General features: G+C 42.0%; 1 pseudogene; it reads left to right on the forward strand.

Annotated features, from left to right (window-relative positions):
- Nucleotides 1-904: 904 nt before the first annotated feature.
- On the forward strand, nucleotides 905-1,980 carry LOC113224292 (annotated as a pseudogene).
- Nucleotides 1,981-11,673: the final 9,693 nt, after the last annotated feature.

Raw genomic sequence — 11,673 nt, forward strand, 5'->3', positions numbered from 1 at the left:
TCTCCATGCATCTCCATGCATCTCCATGCATCTCCATAGCTTTCTAAGCCTGAGTTTAGCTCTGGCCTCAGTTCTGGTAAACGCTGGCAGACATGCAGCTTGGTGAACCCTGCTCCTGTGTCTCCTGGTGACATAGCTTCAACCTGCCAACACTTTCCTTGTAATTTCCCTGCCCATTTCCCAAACCTACTAAGGAGTCAGCTTAGTGTCAAACTGCTTTTTAAAAACTTAATTCTGGAGCTTTTTGCAAATAAGTTAGAGGGTGAAGAAAACTATCTGAAGAAAGATCTGCAAAAACGTTAGCAAAACAGCCCAGAGAACAGGGAGGAGTCCCAACTTTAGACCTACAGTGGCATAATAGGCATCGAAGACTTGGAGGAGTGAAAAGGGGAGGTGAAAAGGGGACCAAGGGGTGAGAAATGAATACGAGCACAACCTACGCTGTTTGAATTACGGTTACACTGAAGGACAAGACTCCACTATGCAACATCCATGTCCTGACACTGCACTCGTCCTTAAACTTATACAAATAATGAAACATAGGGAACATTTTATTCATGAAACCTCAAAAGTTATCCTAACCCTTCATTTCCTCAGTGATTTACTTCACTCCCCTTTATCCATTCTGTCAATCAGTGAATCAAGCATCCTGCTTTTCCAACTAGCAGTTACTTAACCCTACTAAGGGCTAGATAATGTCCTGGAGACGAGAAATGCAGCATGGACGGAACAGACACGGTTAAAACCCCGTTCTTGGTGTGGCACAGCAACTGTATCAGGCGGTTATGGTAACCTCCAGCAGCACGATGAACAGACACAATACAGAAGCAGCAGGTCTGACAGGGAAATGCCGCCAGGGTTTCTGCTTTATGATGCACGTGTTGGTCTGCTTGTTCTTTTCTAGCCTCTGTCCTGGAAGCTTCATCCTGACAGTACCCTCAGAAGTGTCACCTCCACTGCAGACCTTTCCCATCTTGAACATGTTCTTGCCTCCTCCCTGGGCCTTGTCTTCCCGCTGCCCTGGGGCGCTCGTGGGGCCACAACGACGAACGCGTCATCCTCTGACTTCACAGTCCTGGGGCTTCTGGCGAAGGGTGAGGCTACGGGGATCGGATTCAGGGATCTTGGCTGTTTTCGCAGTGGCTGCAGCTGCAAAGTTGGTCATGATATTCTTGATTCGGGTGGACTGTCGCCTCCACACCCCCATGTGCTTTCCGCTCAGCCGGCTGCCCCTCATGGACACCCTTTACATCGGCACCACTGCCCCAGAGCTGCTGGTGGACAAGGTTCCTAGAAACAGAACCATTTCCTTTGTGGCCTGTGGCATCCAGATCTTCTGCTACGTGGCAGATCTGTTCTGAGTTCTTCCTACTGGGCCTCACGGCCTGTGACCGCTCCGTGGCTGTCTGTAGCCCTGAGATACCCAGTCCTGATGGACCGGACTGCAAGATGTGTCTCTTGCTGGCTGCTGGTGCCTGGTTTGGTGGCTCCCTTGCTGGCTTTCTGCTCACTCCCATCACCGTGACTGACCGTACTATGGCTCCTGCAGTATCAACCATTTTTCTTGTGAGATCCCGGCGGTTCTCAAACTGGCCTGTGCAGACATGTCCTTGTATGAAACTCTGTGCATCTGCTGTGTCCTCATGTTGCTCATCCCCATCTCGATCGTCTCCACCTCCTACTCCCTCGTTTCGTTAACCGTCCACCGGGTGCGCTCTGCTGAAGGTCGCAGAAAGGCCTTCACCACCCGTTCCTCCCACTTGACTGTGGTCAGCATCTTCCATGGAGCTGCCTTCCACACACACGTGCTGCCCCCGTCGTTCCACACCCCGAGCAGGACGAGGTCGTGTCAGCCTCGATTCCACTGTCACCCCCGTGCTCAACCCTCTCACCTACAGCCTCAAACAAGGACGTCACGGGGCATTTAAAAAGGTGCTTGCAGGTTCCTCATCTGCTCAGAAAGTCACAAGTGATGCTTAGAGAGTCACTGCCAGGAGGGTGAGGCTCCGAAGACCTTCCTCCGTGTGCCCTGTTTCCCTGGAGATTATTGGGTCAGCTGTCAACGTCTACTTACTATTGGCAACTAGGATGATTCACCCTGTCTGGATTCTCGCTCCTCAGAGGAGCAAGGGAAAAAGATGTTCTGTTCTGCAGAGACCTTTCAGTGAAGTACCAAGAATGGTTTATTCAGTTAAATAATTGTTTGTTTTCTCTAGGGAAGAAAAACCCCAGATACTAGAGTTCACAGCAACCGTTCACTCTGAACTAGATCCTCCTTCACAATATTTGTTCATGTTTAAACAACACACAATGAAAGAAAAACCTACAAAAGCTATCAAATGTTTACAGTGAAATTCTGTGATTAGTTTTGTAGCAATAGAGTGAAAGAATGCCAATACACAAGTGGCAAAGAAGATAAAGCACACACTTTAGTCGTGTTTCTCATCATAGTATTGACACCAAGTAACTGTAAGCTCTAATATTATCTTTGGATCTCTGACCCTCTTGAGTACAGACAGCAGCTGTCAAATACTCGGCCACAAAAAATGCTAGTGAATTGCACAGAACTGAGGATGAATGGGTGGAGGCTCAACATGACGCAGCTACGCACAGGGAATAGACTCTAGTACTTAGCATCAAAGAACACGGCTGCCACTTTCCTTGATAGAGCATTAACGGGACACCAGGTTCGTTAACATCCATGGCCAGAAACTTCACTTTTCCAAGTTGTGTGATTCAACAACAGCCCTTAAGGCATTCTGAATTTGGTTGAGTGGGGTGGGAAGTCCTTGGAGTTTTCCATGTGGGTGTTATGTGATAACAGACACGTGTCTAAAAGCATCACTGTGCCTGTGGTGCAGGAAAATAGAACAAAGGGAAACATGGATACAGGAAAACAATTCGGGAGGTTTCAAAGATGAGAAACAAGGATGGCTTGGGTAGGGTGGACACCAGTAAGGATTTAGCTCATGGATTTGGCGTATGTCAGCAACAGACGTAGAGTGAAGGATAACTTACTGGTTTGGGCCCAAGTGAATAAAAAATGGAATTTTTGAGATTTGGAAAACTACAGTGGCCTGTGGCAGAAGTCAAGAAATCACTTGTCAAGATAATTTGGAATTATCTGTGAGGTATTGAAGCTAGGCCGGGTGCACTGACTCACACCTGTAATCCCAGCATTGTAGGGAGGCCAAGGAGGGTGAATTGCTTGAGCTCAGGAGTTTGGAGACCAGCCTGCCAACATTAGCAAAACCCCATCTCTACCAGAAATACAAGTATTAGTTGGGTGTGGTGGCACCCACCTGTAGTCCCAGCTACTTAGGAGGCTGAGGTGGGAGGATCACTGGAGGCTGAGAAGTTGAGGCTGCAGTGAGCCATGATGGCATCACTGCTCCAGCCTGAGTGGCAGAGTGAGACCTTGTCTCAAAATAAATACATAAATATATTGAAGCTATATGTAAAGTCAATTGTAGTTCAGATCAGAGCTCTGAACATAGGTATACATTTAATAATCCTCAGAGTACGAAGTGTTTAAGCACATAGGTTTTTTAAAGAATTTTCTTAAAGCTTGAGACAGATCTGAGGCAGCTGGTGTCACATGAAAAATTAGAAAAGAGGGTTTTATGAGGTAAGAAAATGGAAGACAAAGTGTTTAAAAGATAGTGTCGGCAACTGCAACAAGTACCGTTTATGGTTGAAATGAGATTGGTTATGGTATTTAGCAACATGAAGGTTATTTGTAACTTGGACAATTTGTAATGGAGATATGCTTAGAGATGATTCGGGGTAAAATAAAGGGAGAGGAAGTAGATAAAGTAAGTTGAGTATAAAGTTTTAGTTTTTTTTGTAAAGGAAGTGGATTATAACTAGAAGAACATGTGATACAAATGTGTTAATGTTGCTGTCATTGTGATACTGAGTATAACGTTCAAAGGAATAATTCAGTACAAAAAAATTGATATATGAGAAATGGAGGAAACTTTCAGAAAGATGGCCTTTGAGAGTGGCCGAAAGCACAGAAACAGACTGACCTTTTGTAAGAGCATGGCCAAGTACACTGACAACAGCAGGGCTCAGGCAGAGCACATGTGTTACAACTCAGTTCCTTCGGATGGTTTGTATCTTCTCAGTGCAGTTAGAATCAATGAGAGCTTCTGAGTAAAGATCAGGGTGGTCCTTTCAAAAGTGTGAGAGAAGAGACTCCTCTGGGAGAACAGCTAAGTAGTTAACAAGCTAGTGGAGCTGTCTGGATGGAGGACAACCTTCAGGACTCCCCCTCGTTTGCACTGAATTTATGAATTTAGCACAACGTGTTTGTCAGATAATTCGTGATGTGTGTCCAGCATGGTGCCCAGAAAACAGTAGGCACTCAATATGTTAACTAGAATTGTGTGGAAAAACAAGGACAAAATAACATCAACTGCTGTCGTTACTACAAACTTATTCCTTTATGAACAAAGTGTCATATTTATGCTTTTCCAATGCATATAATTTGTAGCATGTAATAGATGTTCAGTAGCTTTATTTCAATAAATTTGTCTCTGGACAATTAAAAGTTGTAGTGAATTCCTCACGGTGTGGAGTTCCTTGTATAACGTGGCATGATTTTGTGTTATAAGGTGACATTCTGTCACTTCATTTCAAAGTGCAAATGATTTATGTTTGGAAGTTAGTCCACCGTACTCCCAAAACATTCCGTCTGTAATCTTGGCTTTGTGGTGGCTTCTCTGGTGATGGCTTCCCGTTTAGTCTGGAAAAATGTCCCTGCTCTGAGTGTACTAGTTGTAGTTCGTGCGTCTCCTCTTGGTGTCCACAGATTTCACTAAAATACTGTGTGATACGGGCGTGTATGTCCAGTCAGACTGTTCAGGTGTTGAATAGCTTTTTATAAGGTTTTTTCCTCATGAATATTTAACTTTTTAAAACATTTCCACCCCATCTCCCAATTTCAAAGGCAATTTGAGTCATAAGGCCATATGCTTGGAGCTGAACCCACTGGAGTCTGAATATTGGCCTATTTATCTCTGGGCTGTGTGCCCTGAGCATGTTTCCGAACCTCTCTGTGCCATAGTTGACGATCTTGCTTAGTCGATCATAGCTGAAGAATGAGAGGCTTCTTAGGGCAGCCGTTTCCAAGCCTGTAACTGTTGCTCCTTCAGGCGATGGGGGCTCTGCCTTCGTGATCCAGCCAGGCCGTCTTCTGTGGGTTCTCTGGGCAAAGCTCTCATCAGGAGTTTCTTGATTGGTTGAATAGATTCTACCTCAGGCACTGCACTCAGACATTTGCGATTGCATCCGGGTTAGATACCGCCCCGCTTTCCCTTGGCCGATCTATCCGTACAGGAAGGAGAAATCGAGACATGAACACACAGTCCCAAGTGATTATCTGTAGAGTCGATTAGGCATCCTGCAGGTGCGACTATGGGACACCGTGACCTCGTCCTCCTGCCACCTGGTGGCCGGTTAGTGACATGACATCCTCCTGCAACAACACCATGCGTTCTTGATTCTTTAAAACTGCATGCATCATTAGGAGAACACAAAATACAAAACAAAAATGAATAATATAGGTACCTCGGATGCACTGATGGTGACATTTTTCTATTTGCTATTAAACATTTTCTGCATTTTAGCAGCTATTTTGTTGTCTTGGTGCTTTACATGCTATGCCTCATTTGTACTCTGCAGTCCCTCCAGAATCAATTGGAAAAAAATGAATTGTATAAAAACCTTGAATCTATGATCGTTTATTGCCAAATAATTTGCCAAAAAGTTTTCTTCTCCATGTATATTTCTTTAATTATAGATATAGTAGAAGTTAACAGCTTTTAAATATTAACATCCCTCATTTGATTTGGTAAAACGTAAAGGGAAAAGTTATTGAAAGGCCTACAACATAGGGGAAAGAAGTCTTTGCTTGGGGGATATTTAATTCCAGCTACTTTGTAATTTTAGGAAGTAAATTGAATCAGCACTTAATGACACAGGCAACAGCAGGGCTTCTAAGAAAATCACATTATAAATCAGTGTTGATCTCTTATGAAATACATAACCCTAGAAATGCCAATGCAAAACTCATTCTTAATCATCTCAAGAAAAGAGTTGTGAAAACCATTCATGAAATAATCCCCGCACCCCGTCAGGCAACAGAACATAACCAGCACTCCAGAACCCTCTTGTGCTTTGATCACCACACACGCCCCAGGGCAAAGACGGGCATTATTCTAAATGTCTCTTTCGTTTGAACTACTTTAGACAAGCAAAAATGTGGCAAAATTAACACGATGAGTTTCCAACATAGCCCTCACTCAATTTCTCGTAATGCTGACATTTCTTTTGAGACAGTTTTGCCCCTGCTGCCCAGGCTGGAGTGTAATGGCACGATCTCAGCTCACTGCAACCTCCGTCTTTCAGGTTCAAGTGATTCTCCTGCCACAGCCTCCCAAGTAGCTGGAATTACAGGCACCCCCCCCCCCCCCGCCCCCCGCCCCCACCACACCTGGCTATTTTCTTGTATTTTTAGAGATGGGATTTCACCATATTGGCCAGGCTGGCCTTGAACTCCTAACCTCAGGGTGACGATCCACCCACCTCGGCCTCCGAAAGTGCTGGGACTGCAGGTGTGAGCCATCATGCCTGGCCTATTCTTGACATTTCAATAGCCATAAAACAATGATCAGAATGAGCAAATTTACATTTCACCAGTTTTCCTACTCATGACAATTCCTTTTTCCAAGATCTCATTCAGGATCCCCACACTGAATTTAGTTTTTAGTTTTGCCTAGTCTCCTGCAATTTGTAAAGGAAATTTCAAACTCTCTAGACCCCTAAACTTCTATGCAAAAGTAAAGGTTAAGCTTGGAGGCTCAGTCACTCAAACACCCTCTTCCCAATACAGGGCTGCTACTATTAAATAGCATTATCATTCAGCCAGATCCCGGGGAAAGGTAAGAGTCTCAGGCATCTGTGAAGGGACTGCCCCCACAGATTACTCAGAAGTAAATTTTTTCTTGGCCTCCTGTAAAAGCATGCCTACTGTAACTTTAGGTCTGTGATCTACTTCTAACTCCTAAAATTAGTCTGCTCCATTCCACACTGATAATGTTGATGACAAGCTGCTTTCCAGGAGCAGAACAAAGACCAGATGAGACAAATCATTCCTCCACCTACCCAGGGACTTCGACAGAGTTGACTCTTCCTTGGCTCCTTCTTTTCAAACATTCACCTTATCTTGTGTCAAATGTACATTGACTGGGCACTAACTGAAGTTGCTCAGAAATGCAACCAGTGACCTTACCACCAACCTGCCCGTCTTCCTATTTGCCTTCCCCCACCTTGAGAAAATGGATACATGCTTGAATGTTCCAGAAACCTCTTTGGAAAAACGACCACAGGTGTGTCTGTGGCTTCTTTTCTTTCTAGGCATACTCTAATGTTGGCTTAATAAACCTTGACTGAGAAATTCTCAGTCACAACATTTCAGTGAAGTTTATAACATTTCTTTTTTTGGGCCTTGACAGTGAAGAATATTGATCAGTTATTTTGCCAGATGAATTTCATAGTAATTATTCCCTGGACTTTTTCTTGCATTACTGGATAAGTATTCCTAAATACTACAGTTTAATTTTTACTACTCATTGAAAATTATATAAATAAAATTATATACTTTAACCTGTCGATGAAAAGAGTCAAACCCTGTAAAATTTTAAGAGATTTATTCTGAGTCAACATGAGTGACCAATGGCCCACGGAACTGCCCTCAGGAGATGCTGAGAACATGGGCCCAAGGTGGCCGGGCCACAACTTGGTGTAACATATTTTAGGGAGACATAAGACATCAGTCAGTATGTGTAAAAATGTACAGTGGTTTGACATGGAAACACAGAACAATTGGAAGTGGGCGTTTCTAAGTCAGAGGCAGATTCAAAGATTTTCTGATTGGCAATTAGCTGATAAGAGTTGTTATCAGTAGAAAGAGATGTCTGGATATGGTAAGGGTTTGTTGTGGAGACCAAGGCTTTATCTTGCAGATGAGGTCTCCAGCAAGCAGGCTTCAGAGAGAACAGATTGTAAATGTTTATCAGACTTAAAGAATCTGTTCTATCAGTAATTCCACAAGGGACGGGAGGGTATTGAGGCACGTCAAGCTCTTCCTTCCCATCATGGCCTGAACTAGTTTTTCAGGTTAACTTTGGTATGCCCTTGCTGAGAGGAGGGCCCTATTCAGATGGTTAAGGGAGCCTTAGAATTTTATTTTTGGTTTAAAACCCTTTAGTATCTAGCTGGAATTTTAGGAAGGGGACCCTGATTTTTGTAGTGAGAAGAACCCATATTAGTGCACAAGGACATAAACATGCACAAACAACAAATACACAAGCAATTCAAGATCAGATAAAAAGATAAATGACATTGAAAGATGCTTCTGAACCCTGTGTCTGAGGCCACCAAACAATCCAAGCAAAATCATTCTTGTGCCCTGGTTACAAAGGTGTGTATTTCAAATACCAGTATATCCCAGATTACTCAAGAGAAAAGACATAAAAATGGGAAGATTAAAAGAATTTTTAAAAAGAACAGAAAAAGATTCCTTATCAGCCTTTCCATCAGAATGAGCTTATTTCCAGAGTCCCAGCCATTAACAGAAGAGCATAGAGGGTTATGAACAAAACTTGACTTCACCTCACAAAACCTGACTTGGTGAACAAGGTCCCCAAACTAGTTGCCATCAGTGATGTGCAGAAGAGCAAATGCAGAGGGCAAGCTGGGGCACAAGAGGACTGAAGGGCATAAGCAGCCTGTGTGGTGCAGTCTCCTGAGCATGCTCTGAGAGGCACTTAGGTCTGAAGAGCATAGACGGAAGACCGACACTGAGAGAACACCATGTCAGAAGTCAGAGTTGTGATCACTTTGGCGTGGGGACAGGACAGGAGTTTTGAGGGTTGGTAATCTTTGACAAGCTGGGTCAAGAAAGAGATTGAGCTCCTGGTCTCAAGCAATCCTCCCACCTCGGCCTCCCCAGTAGCTTGGAGATACATGTATCTGTGTGTATATATACGTGTGTGTGTGTGTATACATGTATATGTGTATATATGAAAGAAAACTAATCTGTCTGTACATATATGTATTTCCTTCTGATACATATCCTGTTAAAATTGTGACTGCTTCTAGAATTCCCGCTGTCATCTTCGCAGGCCCTCCCTCCTCCCGCCCCTGCTCTGCTGCTTCCAACCAGACTGTTTGCCCCAGGGCTGCACCAGGTCCTCCTGGGATGCTGCCTCTTCACCAGGACCCTCTGGATTCTTGACTGTCTGTACCACGTCTTCTACTTTAGAACTTCCGCATTGCGGAGCATATCTTTCAATAGGTTTATAAACAAAATACGTGGGAGGAATTTTTTTTGAGGCCTTGTATGTTTGAAAATGATTTTCTTTTATCCTCGCACTTGACAGTAGACTTGGCGAGGTTTCAATGTGTAGGTTGAGAAAAGCTTTCCCTCATGAATATGAGGATGTCCCTCCATTGTCTTCTAATGTTCAGTATTTCCACTGGGAGTTCCATGCTCCTAATTTTAGATGTGTTGCCCCATTGGATTAAGTATTCCTAAATATATTTTTTTTTGCTATTTTAAATGGGATTGCTTTCTTATTTTCCTTCCAAATAACTCATTGTTTGCAGAAATGTCACTGATTTTTGTGTGCTATTTTATGTTCTACAACTTTACTGAATTTGTTTATTCAAATAGTCTTTTGTGTAATCTTGTATATAAAAACCCTAAGGCCATATCATCTGCAAATAGAAATGATTTTAATATTTTTCTAACTTTGATACTTTTTTGTCTAATTGCTTTGGTTAGGACTTTCAGTACCATGTTAAACAGAAGTGGTGACAATGGACATCCTTGCTTTGTACCAGATCATAGGAGAAACATTTTCATTTATTATTTTAACTGTGGGCTTTTCATATATGATATGTTGTGTTGAAGTAAGTTCCTTCTATACCTGTTTTCAGAGTTTTGACATGAATTGTCAAATGCTTTTGCTGCAAATTTTTTTATTCTCTTAATGTGTTATATCACACTGATGGATTTGCCTATGTTGAAGCATTGTTGCATCCCAGAGGTACGTTTCAGTTGGCCATGGTTTATTATCTTTTTAATGGGCTATTGAATTTGGTTTGTTATTGTGTTGAAGATTTTTACACTTATGTTTATCAGTGATATTGACCAGTGGTTTTATTTTCTTGTGATTATCTTTGGCTTTGATATAAGTGTATCATGGCCTCATAAAATGAGTTTGGGTCATTCTTCTGGGTTTTGAAAGAGTTTAAGAAGGATTGCTGTTAGTTCTTTGAGTGTTTAGAATTCATCCACAAAGCCATTTGGTTCTGGTCTTTGGGAAGTGTTTGTCTACTAATTTAATCTTGTTTGTCATTGGTCTGCTCAGGCTTCCTGTTTCCTCTTGATTTAGTTTTCGTAGGTTGTATAAATCAAGAAGTTTGATTTCTTGTAGATAATCTAATCTATAAGTGCATAATTTTCATAAGTCTTTTATAATCCTTTTCATTTTGAGGCATTTGTTCTAATGTCTCCTTATTTCTTATTTTAGCCATTTGAGAGTTATTTGAGGATACTCTTTTTCTTAGGCTAAGTTTTTATCACCTTTTAGTTGAAAAAAAATTTAGTTATGCTGATTTTTCTAGTTTTTCTAGTCTCATTTCTACTTTAATATTTTCTTTATGATAACTTTGGACTTAGGCTTTTCTGCTTCTAGTTTCTTGAGGTATGAAGTTGGCTAATTTGAATTCTTTAATATAGCTATTCATTGCAATCAACTTTTAGTACTAGATTTGGTGCATCTCATAAGTTTTAGTAATTGTATTTTTTGTCTTGAGATTTTCTTTTGATTTCTCCTTTTGCCCAGTCTTTGTTCAATTTAATGGTATATATGTTAACACAGCAATATGTGATAGAGTACATAAACCTCCAAATTACTAAAGTTATAGAAGATTTATATAACATAATGGCCACAAAACTTGTATATATGGAACAATGCTTGCAACAATAATAAAGGTCATGTTCTTTTCTAGTGCACATGGGATTCTCACCAAAATCAAATACAGGTGGGCCTTTGACAGAACAATAACATAAACATTATATAAAATGTGTAGGATGGACCGGGTGCAATGGCTCATGCCTGTAATCCCAGCACTTTGGGAGGCCGAGGCGGGTGGATCATGAGGTCAGGAGATAGAGGCCATCCTGGCTAAAACTGTGAAACCCCGTCTCTACTAAAAATACAAAACAAAATTAGCTGGGTGGTTTGGCGGCATCTGTAGTCCCAGCTACCAGGGAGGCTGAGGCAGAAGAATGCCATGAACTGAGGAGGCGGAGCTTGCAGTGAGCTGAGATGGCGCCACTGCACTCCAACCTGGGCGACTGAGCGAGACTCCATCGCAAAAAAAAAAAAAGTGTAGGATGCAGCTAAACAAGTGGTTACAGAAAAATGTATCCCTGTAGATCATTAAGAAAGAAGAAAAGCTAAATATTGACGAATCTATTTCAAGAAGACAGAACTTAAAAATCTCAAATTATGTCTACAAAATGTTGAAAGAGTAAAGAATGAAGTAGACACCATCTATTTATAAATGTATGTAGAAATCATAGGTGAATATCCG

Source organism: Piliocolobus tephrosceles, unplaced genomic scaffold, assembly GCF_002776525.5.
Source record: "Piliocolobus tephrosceles isolate RC106 unplaced genomic scaffold, ASM277652v3 unscaffolded_44311, whole genome shotgun sequence".
Lineage (NCBI taxonomy): Eukaryota > Metazoa > Chordata > Mammalia > Primates > Cercopithecidae > Piliocolobus > Piliocolobus tephrosceles.